This window comes from Pteropus medius, unplaced genomic scaffold (assembly GCF_902729225.1).
Source record: "Pteropus medius unplaced genomic scaffold, Ma_sr-lr_union100, whole genome shotgun sequence".
In the NCBI taxonomy this organism is placed as follows: Eukaryota; Metazoa; Chordata; class Mammalia; order Chiroptera; family Pteropodidae; genus Pteropus; species Pteropus medius.
Genome location: NW_024350319.1, coordinates 27091515 through 27107307, shown reverse-complemented (window position 1 = coordinate 27107307; position 15793 = coordinate 27091515). Strand labels below are relative to the sequence as shown.

Below are 15793 nucleotides of genomic sequence, written 5' to 3'. Positions count from 1 at the left end.
AGGCAGATGATATTCATTAAAGCAAAAATCGAAGATTTAGGACTAAGCAGGAATTTTCTGAATCATGAGGAGGAATTTTTTTCTGTGTTTGTAGCATAACAGAGTCCCACTCCCTGGTATAAAGAAGGCAAAGGCTTAAATTTTAAGCTAAACTTAAATTCAGGAAAAGAACACTGATCATCTAGTCTTAGATTTGGATTCATCACTTATTATGACCTTGGACATGTCATTTCCCCTTCCCTAGTCTCTACTTCCTCATCTACAAAATGATCGTAACAGTATCTCTTTCTATAACATGAGGGTGATTTTGAGGATCAGAAGTATTGTAGAAGTTTGTAACATGAGCTATAACAATATTAGTGGCTTATCTCTAGTATAAAACCATATATTATCGTATTAACTCATATTGTTAGCAAACAAAATTGACTGTATCCTTTAGAGGTAAATCTTGACTTTAAAAGAAGGTTAAAAAAAAAAGTTCTAAAATCCTGTCAGTTAAGGGAATCCAAAAGCTATTGATTGTCTGAATCAAAAGGGAGGTTTTAAATTCAGCTTCTAAATTACCGAAAGATAAAAGCAGATAAAAAGTTAAAGTTGCTGTTCACAAATTTCATAGCATACAGAAAGAACAGTGGAGTCAGGCAGGAGACAGGCTTTAGTGCAAAACTGGGAACCAGAAAAGCAAATACCCTCCTGAAGTCTAGTCTACTATTGCAAGGTCCATGAGAATGTCAGGTCTGATTGTAAAATAGGCGCTCAGTAATTGTTGAGTGAATGAATGAAGGAAGGAAGGAAGGAAGGAATGATGAGTAAACGCAAATGCATCTGCTTCTTTGTTGGCTGCTTTTCCAGTTGGAAGATCTGATCTTTTATCATTTGAATTCCAGAGAAACATCTTAAGCAAGTCATGTCTTTTGGGCCAATCTGTTTCCAAGCTTGTTTGTGTTTTTCACATTCTTTTTTTGACCCGTGGTATTATTCTGTGACCTCTTACATGAATTCCAGTAGGTCATTCAGTTGGGACCCAAGGAAGTCAGTAAATTAAACTTAATGTTGGAATGGAATACATAGGGTGGGTGGCTTGGATTGCAATCAAATTAGGTCTGGTTAATCTTATTTTGGTTTAATCTATGTGGGAAAGAATAGAAATAGAGGAAAAACAAATAAACAAAAAGTAGGGGAAACTATTCTTGTATAATAATAAGCAGTTTCTGTATGAAATAGTTCTGAGGGCCAAAACCTAAATTATTTTTATTAGAAGTTTGGGGACAAGATTCAGCAAAGGAAAGATTAACTTCTCCAGTCGTCATAGTTGCTGTTTGCTTTTCCAGCTTTCCCAAGGCAGTATCTCTAGGCTTTTAAAATGTGGATGCTCTATACACAAGGCATGTAACTTAATATAGTTCATGATTTGTAATCTTCTCCAGGGCTCTAGAAATGGATAAACCCAGTCTTTGGGAAACCGCAGCAACTAGGGAGGCAAAAAAAGTTTCAAACATTGAGTTTATAGTGAAATATCCAGACTCAATCTCGAGTTTCTTACATAGTCCTAAGGAGAAGAGCAGTAAGGGCAGTAAGTTCCTGAACTAATGCTTTCTTTAAGCTGATTCTCCCCTTCCTCCTCCCCCATCTCCCCCTCACAGTTATTTCCAACTTGCAATTTATTGGATCACTGAAGAATTAACTTTGGTACTGAGTTCAGGAAATTCTCTCTCTGAACTGGCTGAGAGCATTTGAGTAAAATGGGAAATTTCTTCAGAGCTACCTGGGAAGAGGGAAGCGAGGAGCACGCGGAGCCATTAGAGCGAGAAACCTTTAGTTTGGGGTTTGGACTGGGGAGAGGTGTGGATGGGATTGTTCCTTGAAGAGAATTTCCTGGATTGCCTGGTTAAGTTCTTACAAAGGAGAGAATCAAGGCCTACCATTCAGGAGCTTCTGGAATGTAATAATATTTGTTCTTCACACTTGAATTTCTCCTCCCATGGAAGTAAGTATTTTTTGCTCATTTAGTAGTGCAAATTAAATTTTCATTTAGAAAAGGGGAAGAGTCATCATACTCTTTATAACTTCTCATATTCAAACTGTGGCTTGAAGGTATGAATTTAAGGTACTGAAACACAGGAATATACTGTGGAATTTTCCCACTACTTGCTACAGGGTTCTAAGTACCTGTCTTCTGGGCTTAGTCTCCCCTGATGTTGGTGAAGGCTTCACTTGCCTGAGTAGAGGGAAGTAGCAATGGTTTTTCATCCGTCCCAAGCAGATGACTAGGCCAAATGATTTATACAGTTCTTTTCAGCATTCAAATTAATGATTCAAAGCAGCAAATGAATTTTGGCTTTGATTAATTTCCCAGGAGCAAGTCTAGTTTGTGGTGATCTTGTATAGTATGGATAACTTTTGGCTGCTTCAGGAATACTTAAGTGTTTTAAAAATTATTTTTTGTCACATAGTAATTTCTACATATAAAATTATATATATTATTAGACACACAAACACATATATAATACATGTTGTACACTATAGGTTTAGGTTTGAAAAATAAGGAAGTGAAGATCTTAATATATACAGGCTAGTTCAAGTATTTGTTCACTGGAGTTACAAAAGTCTTAGAGTGAGTGCTGTTTGAACTGAAAGGATGCCATCATTTCGTTCCCTGTTTTAGGAAAAAAAAGAAAGAAATGGTTACCATTTCATTTGTTCAGTTCTGATTCTCTCCTATAACTGGCTTTTTTGTTTTTTATTTTTGGAAATAGCATCTCAACCTATATTTACTGCCTCGGGCACTATTGATAATGTTTCACTTAAAGTAATTGTTGCTACAAGGAAAATGGCTAGATTAATTAAGCCACATTCCAATAAATGACCTTTTTAAAGGGTTTATAAAACCGGGGACACATGCAGATGCCTTAAGTCTTTTTGAAACAAGGAGACGTATGTACAAATAATACACACTTGTGTATTATTTTTAAAGTGCTCTCTCAACTTGTTAAAGGTGAAAAGGTTGCATGTAAAGTCATATATCTAGTCTAATCACAACCACTAATCATAGTAGAAAGAAAATGAAACATTTCCTCATATCTATAGGTGATAGAATCGTCTTTCCTCTTTTTACTGTCTTCTTTTCTAAACTTTATTAATAAAGTATAATTTTTCTTATACTGGAAAAGTCTCTTATCTTTATGAAAAATAAATGGATTGTCCCTGCAGTTTCCAAGAGCTTATTCCAGCAGCATTTTTAGTGTGCTTCTGCCACCTTGTGCTTTCTGAAACCCATTACAGTGATCAACGGAGAAAGAATACTTAGGAAGGTTGTTAATTCCTTTGGAGATAAATTTTCATAGTGTAGGAGGAGGGTGAGAGGGAGACATATTTCAAATATGTGGAAGATATGTAAGAGAGGGAGGGAGGAGAGAGGGAAATCTTTCTAAAGGTTTGGGAGAATGTTTACTAGATTACATCGGTATTAAAGTTTCATTTTATCACTAGGACCTGCAACCTGGTAAAGGGGGAGAGTTAAGACCTTGGTTTTAGTGCTGATAGCAATAAGCTCCTGAAGTAAGGTTTTAAAACATATTTTTATACTTTCTGTCCTCACCTGTTCTTTAAGTGTGTTCTTCTCTGCATAAAAACCTCAAGCAGACACTTGTGCCTAAAAAACTGTAGGTGGCTGGTTAAATGTGTTTCTTTAAATTAAATTGCCTGCTGTGTTTACATGAACTGTTTTTCTCTTTCCACATTATCATTCCAGACAACATTCCATTTGTTCAGCGCCTCAAACTATTTATATGGTCTGCTGCCCTGAAGTTATGCTGAGCTCTAGAAAGGAGAGACTTTACCTGGAACTTTGGCCTTCATGCTTGAGTGTAAACAAGCTTGATTTGATGTCTTGTCTAAGGAGCTGTCAGATCTTTCCTTTTAGGAATTCATTTAAATACATTTGATTTTGAAACGGTATTTAAGGAACCATGGATGCAAATGAGTAGCATGATAGTGGAATGGTCTTGCCTGTTTGCTAAAATATTTGCAGCACCAGGCCCGAGGCATACTTATTTATGCTTTGGTGTCATGCTGGCATTGAAGAATTATGACTGTGACTTTAACTAGAGAGTTACACTCTCAGAAGGCTTGACTGGTACAGAAACCACATTTATTGAGCACCCACTACAGTGCAGGCCAGGTACCAGGCTTTTTAAAAAAACATGTAGTCACATATAGTCCCCTTGGTAAGAACTATGAGATTGGTATTTTCTTCCTTATTTCACATTTGAGGAAACAGATCAAAGATTAAATGGCTTGCCCAAGGTCACATAGCTTAGAAATGGCACAGTAAAAATTTGAACTCAAGTATTTCTGACTTTTAATTCTATACTCTGTAAAGAGAACACTATCACAAATGGTGAGGATCTTTATGGTCATGTGGTCTGAAAAGGAAAACCAAGTCTAGAAGGGATTGATAAGAAGGTTCGGACAAAAAGCAGGAGAGCCTGCTGGGAGGCATGCTGGCAGCCTCGGCATCAGCACCAGCTCCTGAAACCACACACTTTCTGATGGAGCCCGGTGCTGCTGGGGTTGGCAGAGCATTACAGGCAGAGCAGTAGCTCTGCCCCAGTACCTTCCAATCTTCCCTATTTGGTCAGTTCTGACTTCTATTAGTGCAATAACCTCCAAACCAATCTCCTGGCCTCTATTCTCGCCCCGCCTCCAAACTGTTCTTCACGCTGCATTTGTAACAACCTTTCTGAAGAACAAATCAGATCTTGTTGCTCCTGAGCATTAACTCTTTCAAGGGTTTCCTGTTATAATTAGGATAAAGCCCAGATTCTTTAGCATGACTTGTTAGCCCCTGAAATCCCCAGCCTCAGTTATGCTGACTGCCCACCACAAACACTGCTGCTTCAGCTCAGCGGGACTTCTTCCTGCTCTCCTTCAGCTGGACCCTGTCTTCTCTCTTCTCAGCACTGGGCATGTTCTCCTGTTTCTTTTAGCGCCAGTCATTCTTCCTTCTTTGTCTCTCTTGCTCCCACTTGTGTTTTCCAGTCTCTGCTTAAAAGTCACTTCTTTCAGAAAGCCTTTCTGAACCCCTTCTCCAGCTCCACTTCAAATGTGTCAAACAGCGCTCTGTTCTAAAGTGGCACTTGTCACACTGCATTATAACTACCTCATTCATCGAGACACAATTCACATACCACAAAGTTCACCCCTTTAAAGTGTGTGGTTCAGTGGTTTTTAGTATATTTACAAAGTTATGTGGCCATCACCACTATATGATTTCAAAACATTTTCATCACTCCCAAAAGAAACCACATACCTACGAGAGCCCATTCTCCCCTCCCCCGCATCCACTGAAAACTGCTGATTTAATTTCTACCTCTATGGATTTGCCTATTCTAGGCATTTCATATAACCAGAGTCATACAATAGTTGTCCTTTTGTATCTGGCTTTTTAAACTAAGTGTGATGTTTTCAAGATTTATCCATGTTGTAACATGCATCAGAACTTCATTCCTTTTCGTGGATGAATGATATTCCATTGTACGGATATATGACATTTTGTTTATCCATTCGTCAGTTGGTCATTTAGATTGTTTCTTCTTTTGGCTATTATGAGTAATGCTTCTATGAACATTTGTGTACAAGTTTTTATATGATCATACGTTTTCAATTCTCTTGGATATATACCTAGGAGGAGAATTACTGGGTTGTATGGTAGCTATTTTCTACAGCAGCTATACCACTTTACATTCCTACCAACAATGTCTGAGGGTTCTAATTTCACCATATCTTTGTCAACACTTGTTACTTCCTGCTATCTTTTTTTCTTTTTTATAATAGCCATCCTAGTGGGTGTGAAGTTACAATTGTCTTGTAATTGGCTTGTTTCCCTCATGACATTAAACTCTGGGAAGGCAAAGACTATGCTAGGTCTTGTTTATTATTGTACTCCAGTGTCGTACACATCGAGTAGGTACTCAATATCTGCAAAATGGGCAAGAAGACCTAAATCTTTCTTATTTGCTTTGTTTCTGTAAATCCCTAAAATATAGTGGCCAGAATATGAAAAGAGGTTCTGGCCGCCAGTCCACACACTTACTCCCCAGAGTGCCACAGGATCTTAATAACCAACTAAGTAGGTGGCTCCATGGCTTTAATATTCTTATCTGAGAAGTTCCTGCATGGAGAATGGCATGAGTTCTCATTTAACCAGCTCAGAACGGGTAGACCATACTCAACTCTGCTGGCGTCTTAATCTGTGATTTGAGGGAGTCTTCCAATTCCAAACACATTTTCTCAGGGCATGGGAACATTGCCCAATGAGAAAGCCATTCATTCTGAGTGAAAGTGAAGAAGAAAAAAGCAAAACAAAAGTTCCTTTACTGGAAATGGACAAGCCACATCGATTATACATTCAGAATAGTACAGATCGAAGCCAAGTTGTCATGTTCTGAAACAACTCTATTTAGCCAAGTTACAGCTGGGATCTGCCTCTTCTACTGTTTATCTTTTTCTAGCTGTCTGTTTGTATTTGTCCCAGCGTGCCAAAATCTTGGATTTGTAAAGGTGAACTGGAAGCAAAGAGGTGCTTGTTCCCTGATTTTCTGTGGGCACAGTCATGTAAAGAAGGTGCCTGTAAAAGAAAAGCCTTCTTGGTAATGCTCCTGGCTTGCGAGCAGGTGGGTGAGGGCCATGAGTGCCATCTGCAAAACTCTGGAATCTATCTCAATCCTTTGTCAACGTTCCACCTAGTCAAGTTTTGCTCAGTCAGGAGTAGTCTTCAATGGCATTTTCTTCTGCCTTTGTTTTTCTGTACTTTTTTTCTTTCTTTGCTTGCTGTGAGAAACAATGATGGCTCAACCCTGGGAGCCTTCTGCTGACAGTAATCTTTAAATCTGGGGACTAATTTTCAGCTCTATCTTCCCCTCAGTAAATGTGGATTTGCTGAGTAACAATCCCCACCTGACTAATTTCAATAAACTTTTCCTCTATTTTATCTTTCTCCTCAAAAACATAGTATATACTCATGATCCTTTGAGAGGAGAGGATAGGAAAGGAGAAGAGAGACCTTTGGGAAAGTCTTAGATAAACAGTACTGACCTTGTGCAAAGAGTGTTAATGTTATTATATATCAGTGAAAATACCAAAGATAGAAAATATAACATAGCAATCTTTGTCCAAATATGGCCCACTTGAACTCTGGCTGGTATTTCAGCATTATAGGAAAATTCCAGAAACCTCTCTGGCTGCAAAAGTTTTCCTCACCTTATCTGCCTCTGCTGATAAACCGGGGATGCGCTTGATATCAGCAGGTGTCAGTTGTTTGAAGAAGTACAGAACCAGTGTTGGGACAGCGATATCCATGCCTATGTGCTATCCTTTACTTGATTTCTTTAATACTCCCTGATTTATAATTTCACCCAGGTCTCTAGTCATTAAGTTAGTTTCGTGACTTCTTAAAATATTAATCTCAGAGAAGTCACATACTCGCCTGCCTCCATGCAAGGGTGCAAGGTCTATGCCTGGGAGCACTAGCTGCACTCCTAGGAATTCCGCCAAAAAAGCCCAAAGCTTCTAGTAACTTTGCTTTATTTGGCACACTAGGACCAAATTTACTGGGCCCCAGTTTATGCTTTCAGTGCCTGGAGTGAAAGAAACATGTGGCTCTCGGCCTCCATGTTTGCATACATGACTAATCTACTGATAGCTTTTGACCAGCTGGGCAACCCTGCTTTGGATCAAGCCAAACACTTATAACTTGGATATGGAGACAAAACAGAATCTTGTACAAATAGGCTGTGCTGGATTATTTAACTCTTCATTTCTTTAAAGAGTTCCTTTTGTTCTTGAGGATAGCATATGAGGAAAATTCCCAGATTCAGGCAGAAATTCAGAAGGACAAACATGCAAGCTTAAACTCTGGATACTGAATTGTGCTAAGAAATTGGGCAGGATTGTTATGGACGTACCAGGAACTTTGGCCTGGACAATTCATGCTGCTATGTGATGTGCAGCTGGATGTATCCACCCCGGGCTTGTTTATTTATAGTGAAAACCGAAGGAAAAACGCTGAAACATCATGTCACAGAATGTGCAGGTGGGCCTGCCTTAGTACTGAAGCTGGAGAAATTGGTTTATGTGGTTAGTGATGACACTGCCCTCTAGTGGTCTGTCTGCAACGCACATGAATAAACCTCAGGTGTAGCTCAGTTCACCAAAAAATCCTACCCAAATGAACTCCTAGATTGTGTGTGGGAGAGAGAAAGGGAGGAGCGGGAGGAAGCGAGAGAGGGAGAGGATTCGTGTCAATGTAGCTCATCACAGCGGCTCTGAGGCGCTAGTCACTGTGCTTCTGAGGTTTCATTAGGGCTAAAGGGAAAACATTTTTTTTCCAGGATTTCAGCAGGTTATACTAGCTAAAAATCTTTAGGATTCGTACTAGCCTCCAAAGCTTTGTACCAGCTTTCCTGGGCCCACATTCCATTCCAAGGTAAGTCACTAAACATGCTGAGTGGAGGAACCATTTGCTGCAAGACCAAGCTCCTTCTTTTGCATCCTCTACCTTTTTTTTTTTCCGGATGCCCTTTAGGCCTCTCTGTTATCTCCCCAAATATTCTTGCTGCACTTTGCACTTCACTTCCTGCTGCCTTCCCACAGAAGAACTCTTGGCTTAATTCCTCAGGTGCCTGTGGGCAAGAATGTTTAGGGAGCTGTCTCAGCCCTTAGGGAATGACAGGAATGCTGAGAATTTCAGGCACTACTTTGCAGACCCCAGGGAAAGAAAGTTTTGGCCCAGAGTCGGGCAGAGGGGCCTTCAGAACACCTCAGATCACAGTGACCTTCATCTATGGAACTGCCCCTGAAGCCAGACCTCGTCTGGAAATCCTTCCCTGTCTGCTGATCTAGAAACGGAGGCCTCTGGGAAAGGTAGTGGTTGTGTAGCAAATAATAGATATGCGAAATGTGAGTTATTTGTTGTAATATTTTCATTGAATTCAACATAATTGGCAAACAAAATGAGGCAACCTTGTAGCTATCAGTCCTTGCAGGGTTGCAATGTATGCTACTGTATCTGTGTTTGCTACATCCTGGAACTTTTGGAGTCTTCTTCCAGGAAAGAAGGGGAAAAGGGAGAGAATTTGACTCGGTATTGTTATCAGAGTCTCTCTGGCTCTCTATGCACATTAACTTTTTTTTATTTGGTTATTTTTTAACGTTTTGTACTTAACTCACTTAATTATATATGGATGACCACCAAATCACCTCCTACTCTACTCTGCCACCTACCGCAATGACCTTTGTGACAATTAGAAGAATCTCACTTGGGGAACAAGATTTGGTTGGTTCGATTAATGCAAGGCTCCCGTTTGTAATTATTTATTTACCTATTATCCTGAGGCGTGTCTGGCTGTTGATGAAGAGTTAATATTACTCTCAAACAATGCAGCCACCTCACACCGCCACCTTGCTCCACCTCTGTCTTCATAAAATCCCCCTTGGAAACATAAATGTGTCACCTAGGACAGGCAACACTTCAACTTGAACTTAAGGAATACAAACACTAACATGTGCAATCACTTTTGTGAGGATCTTCTTGTGTTAGAGTATAAACATGAAAGGGTTTTATTTTCCCCGTGAATGCTACTAACTGTTCTGTCAAAACCCACTTTGACTGCTGGGTAGTAAGCTATTTCAACGATGTCTCAGCCCACTTCCATGACTTTCGTCACTTCCATTTCATTAAAACAGTACCACTGAAATCTTAAGTCTCGGTAGGGTTTGTTTTAGTCAAAAAATCATTTTTCTATTAAGAGATCTCATCCTTCCTTCTCTTGCCTACCTTCAGAAAGTGCTGGAGGGTGAGAAGGGGTCTTGATCTGTTCGCTCACATCCCAGCCCCCTTTCCCATATTTACCCTCTGATGTAGGAACTGAAGTCGACACTGACACCTCTTACCTGCTTGCTTCTAGTGAGGATGTCTTGTGCTCACCTCTTCTCTCTGTAGGCTGTGGCCGCTAATCTGGCCAACAGTGTCTGTTGCTTAATTCTGTGTGGAAGGAGTCTGAATGCAGGTTTTTTTTTGTTTTTTTTTGTTTTTTACTGGGGCACATGTGCTAGTTCTTCAGTGGGCCCTATAGGCTACCCCTGGCCAGGCTCCAGGTAGAGATCTCTTGGGTACACTATTTCCCTTTATACCATGGTGCATACAACTTCGTGGGAAAGCATGATGGCTTAAGCCCAGCCACCTTCCTTGGAGTCAGTCAGAGCCATGTGAAAGCCTTGTATTCTTGCTGCTCCAAAGAGTGGCAATGCAGCCTGCCTTCTGGTACTTCCTATCAACTTTGACAGCTCTCTCTTGCTCTTCTCTTGACTCTCCCAAGGATCAGGTGCTGTGCCAGACCAGTGATTTGCCAGCTTTCCAACCAGAGCCAATCTCTAGTCCTCAACATAGTGGTAGTGGTGGGAAGCAACACTTGAATTTTAGTCTTATTGTGTGGAGGGCCCTGCTCTAATCCTCACCCAAACAGCGAGGGGCAGTGGGAACGATAGTTGCCACTTTTCCTCCAAGAGGTCACCCTTGTCTTTCTCCCACTCTTCTTCTTTCATCAAAGAGTGGGTCTGCTGTTAGCCCTAGCTTCATATGAGATTTTGTCAGTCTGGAAGTGGGACCTGAATCTCTGTAGTTTTTAAAAAAATCTCCTAGTGATTTTGGTATACAGCAAGGGTTAAAAACTCTACATGACTACTGGAGGGCAGAATGCGACCTGGATCCTGGAATAGTTCTATTATCCCCCGATTTTTCTTTCTAATCATTTTGTTTTTCTCACCATCAAATACCCAATCTCACTCCTCGAAAAATATTTATTGGCATTTTTGCTCTTGAACTTTTTCTTAACATTGCTGGTTGGGTTGCACAAACCACTGTGCCCGAGGCTTTGTTTTAGACATGGTTCTTGCCTTATAACATAGTAGAGCGTAGAGATAAGATGAGATTTAGGCAAATAGTTACCATACAAAGCAGCTGGTCTCTTTGAAAAGGCATAGCTCCTGGCTTCCAGAACAATGATTGCTACTTCCCCCTCTGGCACTTAAAGTCTCTCTACTCAGATATCTAGCTTTCTCTTCTTTCCAGGCCTTTTTCACCTGCTACAATCATGCCTAATGCCTTACAGTGAGCCCTGTGTAGGTGGTTGACCCCACAGTTTGGGGGGATGGCAGGTATCTCTTTTTTGTGTCTCCTTTTTCGGAGTTAGAAAACTTTTTACTTCATTGCATGTCTTGGTGACCAAGATTGGATCATGTGTCTATTTTAAAACCAATGACCAGTGAGTGAAATGGAATTCTCATGGTGGATTAGGCTATTCATATGGAGTAGACTCAATAATGAAGTCAATCACCAAGAACACTACACTCTGCTTACAAACTTTCTCATAGCACTTTTCACACCATTCCGTAGTATTCTCTTCACTTGTCTGTTTCCTCTGACAGGTCAAGGATCTTGTCTTATTTATCTTTCTCTCTCCACATCCTCTAGAAGTTTATAATCTGGTTAGAGCTATAATATTAACCCACACACATATACATTTTAAGTAAAGGTATACCACGCTCAGTGAGATGGCTGTGTTCTTGAATTTGGGCACCCTAACTTAATCAGCCTCATAAAGGACGATGATGGCAAAGTCCACTGGAAATGCATTTCCACTTTGTAGATTAGCGATAGCCTTTTCAGTCTCTTTAGATCCCCTGAAGTCCAGCTATATCTTTGATTTTTGGTCAGTCTGCTCTAGATGCAATGAAGTCTATGAGGCTTTTTACAAAGTCAAAGGACTTCTACGAGTCTTATTGACTAAGGAACTTTATTCTGTTTCCTTGAAGGTGCCTAGAGCTGCAATAAAACAGATATTTCAAGGTTTCCTGGGATACTCTTTCTCCTTTCTTTTGGCAGGTACAGCTTTGTCAGGCATCGTTGATCATATCTGTTTACCAGAACACGAAATAAATGAAGAGAGACCACATTGGAATAAACAAGACACTTAACTCAGGGTAGCACGGCAGAACTCTCAGTGGCTGTAAGTGCATAATATAGTCTACTGCATTCAGAGCATAGGGGGAAAATATATCTATCAATTACAGGGAAAATACATGCAAACAATTATAAAATGTTTTTGGAAAATTATTCAGACAAATACTCTTAAAAGTTATTTCTATGTGGAATGACATTAAATAAGGTATACGTGTGCTAATATATTAAATGACAGTATGGTGAGTTTGGGGTAACTGTTCTGCTCATCTCTTTTTTGTTTTTGTTTTCTGTTTTTTTTTTGTTTTGGATGTAAATCCACAGCCCTATTAAAACGGTGGGTTTAGGTCGCCAGGTTTATACCATGGAACCCACATGTCTGTACCCCATAGATTGTACAGGGAATATGGAAATCGGACCTAAGCTCAAGTGGTTAGATCTTCATTCTTAGTTTCTTTGTGACCCCAAAATTGTGTTCAGATGATGTTAAGTTAGGCCCAGTGCCCCAGCTGGGTATTAGTTAGGATGAGGTTTGGCTCTGAAAGGTATAAAGCAAAAATTGTGTTGCCTCAATGGGATAGAAGCTCATTTTTCTCTCACATAAACATAGGCAGTGCAGGGTTTGTATGGCAAGTTTTTTTTCCTAGCCATCAGGGACTTAGGCCCCTCTCTTATTGTTCTACCATCTTCAACATGTGTGTCTAGCCAGTGGTATACTGGTAAACTAACTCTCTGGCAATAAGCGGGGGGGGGGCCTTGATTTTTAGCATTTTCCTGATTCCTATGGTGGAAATATTTTCAACATGGCCAATTTCAAGCTACCAATGGTTTAATAACCAGTTTGAAAAATTCCTAAATGTTCAACAATCTGCAATCCTGAGCCTATATGGCTCAGGATAATCCTAGCATAGCACTGCTTCCCCATCATGGTCAAACATGGCTGCCCCAGCTCCAGACATTAGAACTGCATTTCAGCTAATAAGGAAGGAAGAAATCAGAAGAGAACAGCAAACTCCTCTTCTTTTAGGATATCTTCCATAAGTTGTGCACAGCCACTTAAATCCCACTGGACTGAACTTAATCACATGACCACATCTGCTTGATAGATATATTCTTTATTCTGGGTTGCCATATAGCAAGCTAAAATTTGAGTGTTTCATTACTAAAGAAGAAGAGGGGATACATTTGGGGGGAAAATCAGCAGTCTCTATCACTAATGGGAACTCCCAGTTCCACATAAATGCCCAAGTTAATGAGGAGGCAGAAGCCCAAATTAAAAAGAAGTTAGTTTTCAGAGTGAGAAGAATTGGAGTGGGTTTACAGCAGGGATGATAAATATGCAGCTTCAGATAGAGAAGGAGAGAATAGCTGCCAATTATTTAAATTTTAGTGTGACTAATGATAATACCCCTTCTTTCTCTCCTGAGTTGGAACTAATTTAGGGACAGATAAATAAGTCAGGCAGATGGAGATAACGGTGTCGACTTTATTACTGATTCGATTGCTTGGAGGAAAACTTCAACCCTAAAGTAACAAGGCACTCACTAACTTCACCACTGAAACAAATATATCCACCTAGTCGAGGTGGAACTGCAAAGCTGCAGTGCTGCCCACCTTCCTACCCCTGATTTTCCCTGCCATTGCACCAGCCATTGAATGCTCTCTACAGAAGAAAAATGGGTGAATTTTCTTCTCGCAACTTCACTAATCAGACAATTAATTAAAATTGATCAAAGCACAGTCAGAGAGGCCAGGATATGTCTGTCCATACTGACACATGGAGGAGCTTTCTCATCTAGTACTCAAGACCTTTCAAACCTATTGAGATGTAGCTAATCATCCTGCAGTTCGGTTGCATGAAGTCCCTCTGAATTCTTACAGCTTCCTCCATTGATTTAAACGAGCACAGATGGTTTCTCTTACAACAAACCATGGTCCCTGACTCAGCAACGTAATTAAGGGTTGTATTACGTGGGCCAGACACTGAATGCTGTCGTTCACAAGAAAGTTTATAAGAGGGTTGGAGGAGACAAAGGACTTTTCATGGAAGTGGTAAAACAAGCTTGTTCTTCAAGTCTGGGCAGGAGTTTTGATTGGCTGAGGGAGTGGAAGTGTTTCAGTCAAGGGGAACTTCATGGATGCAATGAGAATGGGGAAACGAGCGTGGTATGGGGAAGGCACAGGGAGGAGACCCCGAAGACGGGCTGAAGTACCTGTTAGAGAGCAGTGGGAAGTCAAGTTAGACAAGTAGTTTGGGACCACCAGACGGACAACCCTAACAGAGACTCGAGTACGTGGTCGAAGGAGAAGGAAATCTGTAGCCATTGAAGAAAAACAAAACATGATGTTTTTCACAGATTATTTTGCAGAAAGTTTAACTCCCTGAACTTTTTAGTTGCATGGACAGATTCCTTTTTTTGTTTACCTATTTAAAATAAATAGCCCTGACTCACGTATACACTTATAAGGTATAGGGAAATGATTTTCAAACTTTTGTGTGTATTAGAATAACCTGGAAGGCTTGTTAAAATACAGACGGCTGGGCCCTGCCTGCACAGTTTCTGATGCAGTAGATCTATGAGGGGCTCAAGGATTTTTGTTTTTGGAAGATCCCAGGTGATGCTGCTGCTGCTGGTCCTGGGATCACACTTTGAGACTCGCTGGGATAAATGCTTGCCTGGGATGAATCCTGTCCAGTTTTAAATGAATGAATGAAAATGAATTCCCTGCATCATAGAATGAGAGATTAGATGAGATGGTCTTTGAGGTCTTTTTGAGTCTACGCTTCTGTGATTCTAAACTATAGGATACCCTGTTCATATTTGTTCCATGTAATAGAAATCTCAGTGTTTACTGAGATTGTTGTTATCCCCTGTCAATGCTTTCATTTTACCTGAGGGCTGGTATCATTACGTCGGAATCCAGAGGCACGTGATTGGACTGGAGATGCTTTCCCAAGAGGAAAAGCTTTTTTAGCATGGGCCTTCCACACCTCCACACTCAAGGCAAGAAAAAAGAAAAGTGGCAACTAATTCAAATAGTGCCTGTACTACTTTAAAAGGTAAAAAGAGAAGGGATGAGATATTTTTCTCTAAAGGAAAAATGAGATTGACCCAGCACCTGAAGCTTTGAAGAGCATTTACTTACACTGTTAAAAATGGTCAGCCTTAAGAAAATATTTATCTAATTGTTCAAAACAATCAGCTGGATGTTTGGCCAAAGGAGTCAGAGTCTTCTTAGTGAGCTCAAACTCTCAACACAGAGGCCCAGGGCAAGCTGATCTAGCCACAAGTGGTGGGGCTTTTGTCAGTATTTGCAGCAGCAATGCCCTCCTTGCTCTAGTTGCCCTACGTACTACTGGCCGAGTGAAGACTGGCTTGAGCAGAGACAGTGGCTGGCAGCCACATGGAGAACTGTACCCAGATCGGGGGATTCCCCAAATTTCATTTTGAGTGATCTTTATATGCAGTCGCACATGAAGGACCTGAGGCAGAGAGGTGATGTGTCCAAGGCAGCCGGTGACAGGGACGTGCAGCCCTTGGCAGCAGAGGCAAGATTCTGAGGGATTAGCAGGACGTTGAGGTTTCACCTCTTTTTTCAAGTAAGATGGAATTTGTGGTTAGAACAAATAGGGAAGTGGTCACTTTTTTTTTTTTTTTTTTTGCTGAGAACTCGCCACATGATATAATCTGTGGGTGAATTCTCTCATAATCAGGAATTCTTCCATGATAAGTTAGTAGATGTAGAAAATTTAAACCCCTTGAGTCTCTGTCCTAA

General features: G+C 40.5%; 1 protein-coding gene and 1 long non-coding RNA gene across 3 annotated transcripts in view; one reads left to right on the top strand and one right to left on the bottom strand.

The window, feature by feature from the left end:
* The window catches only part of PAWR (pro-apoptotic WT1 regulator), a 151019-nt gene that overhangs the window by 106880 nt on the left and 28346 nt on the right, over window positions 1-15793 (top strand). The window lies entirely within an intron of this gene.
* LOC120583376 (uncharacterized) lies at window positions 1225-10120 on the bottom strand. Its single transcript, XR_005647784.1, has 2 exons — window positions 9952-10120; window positions 1225-1471 (listed from the first exon to the last, which is right to left on the bottom strand). It is a non-coding gene; the product is annotated as an uncharacterized LOC120583376 (long non-coding RNA).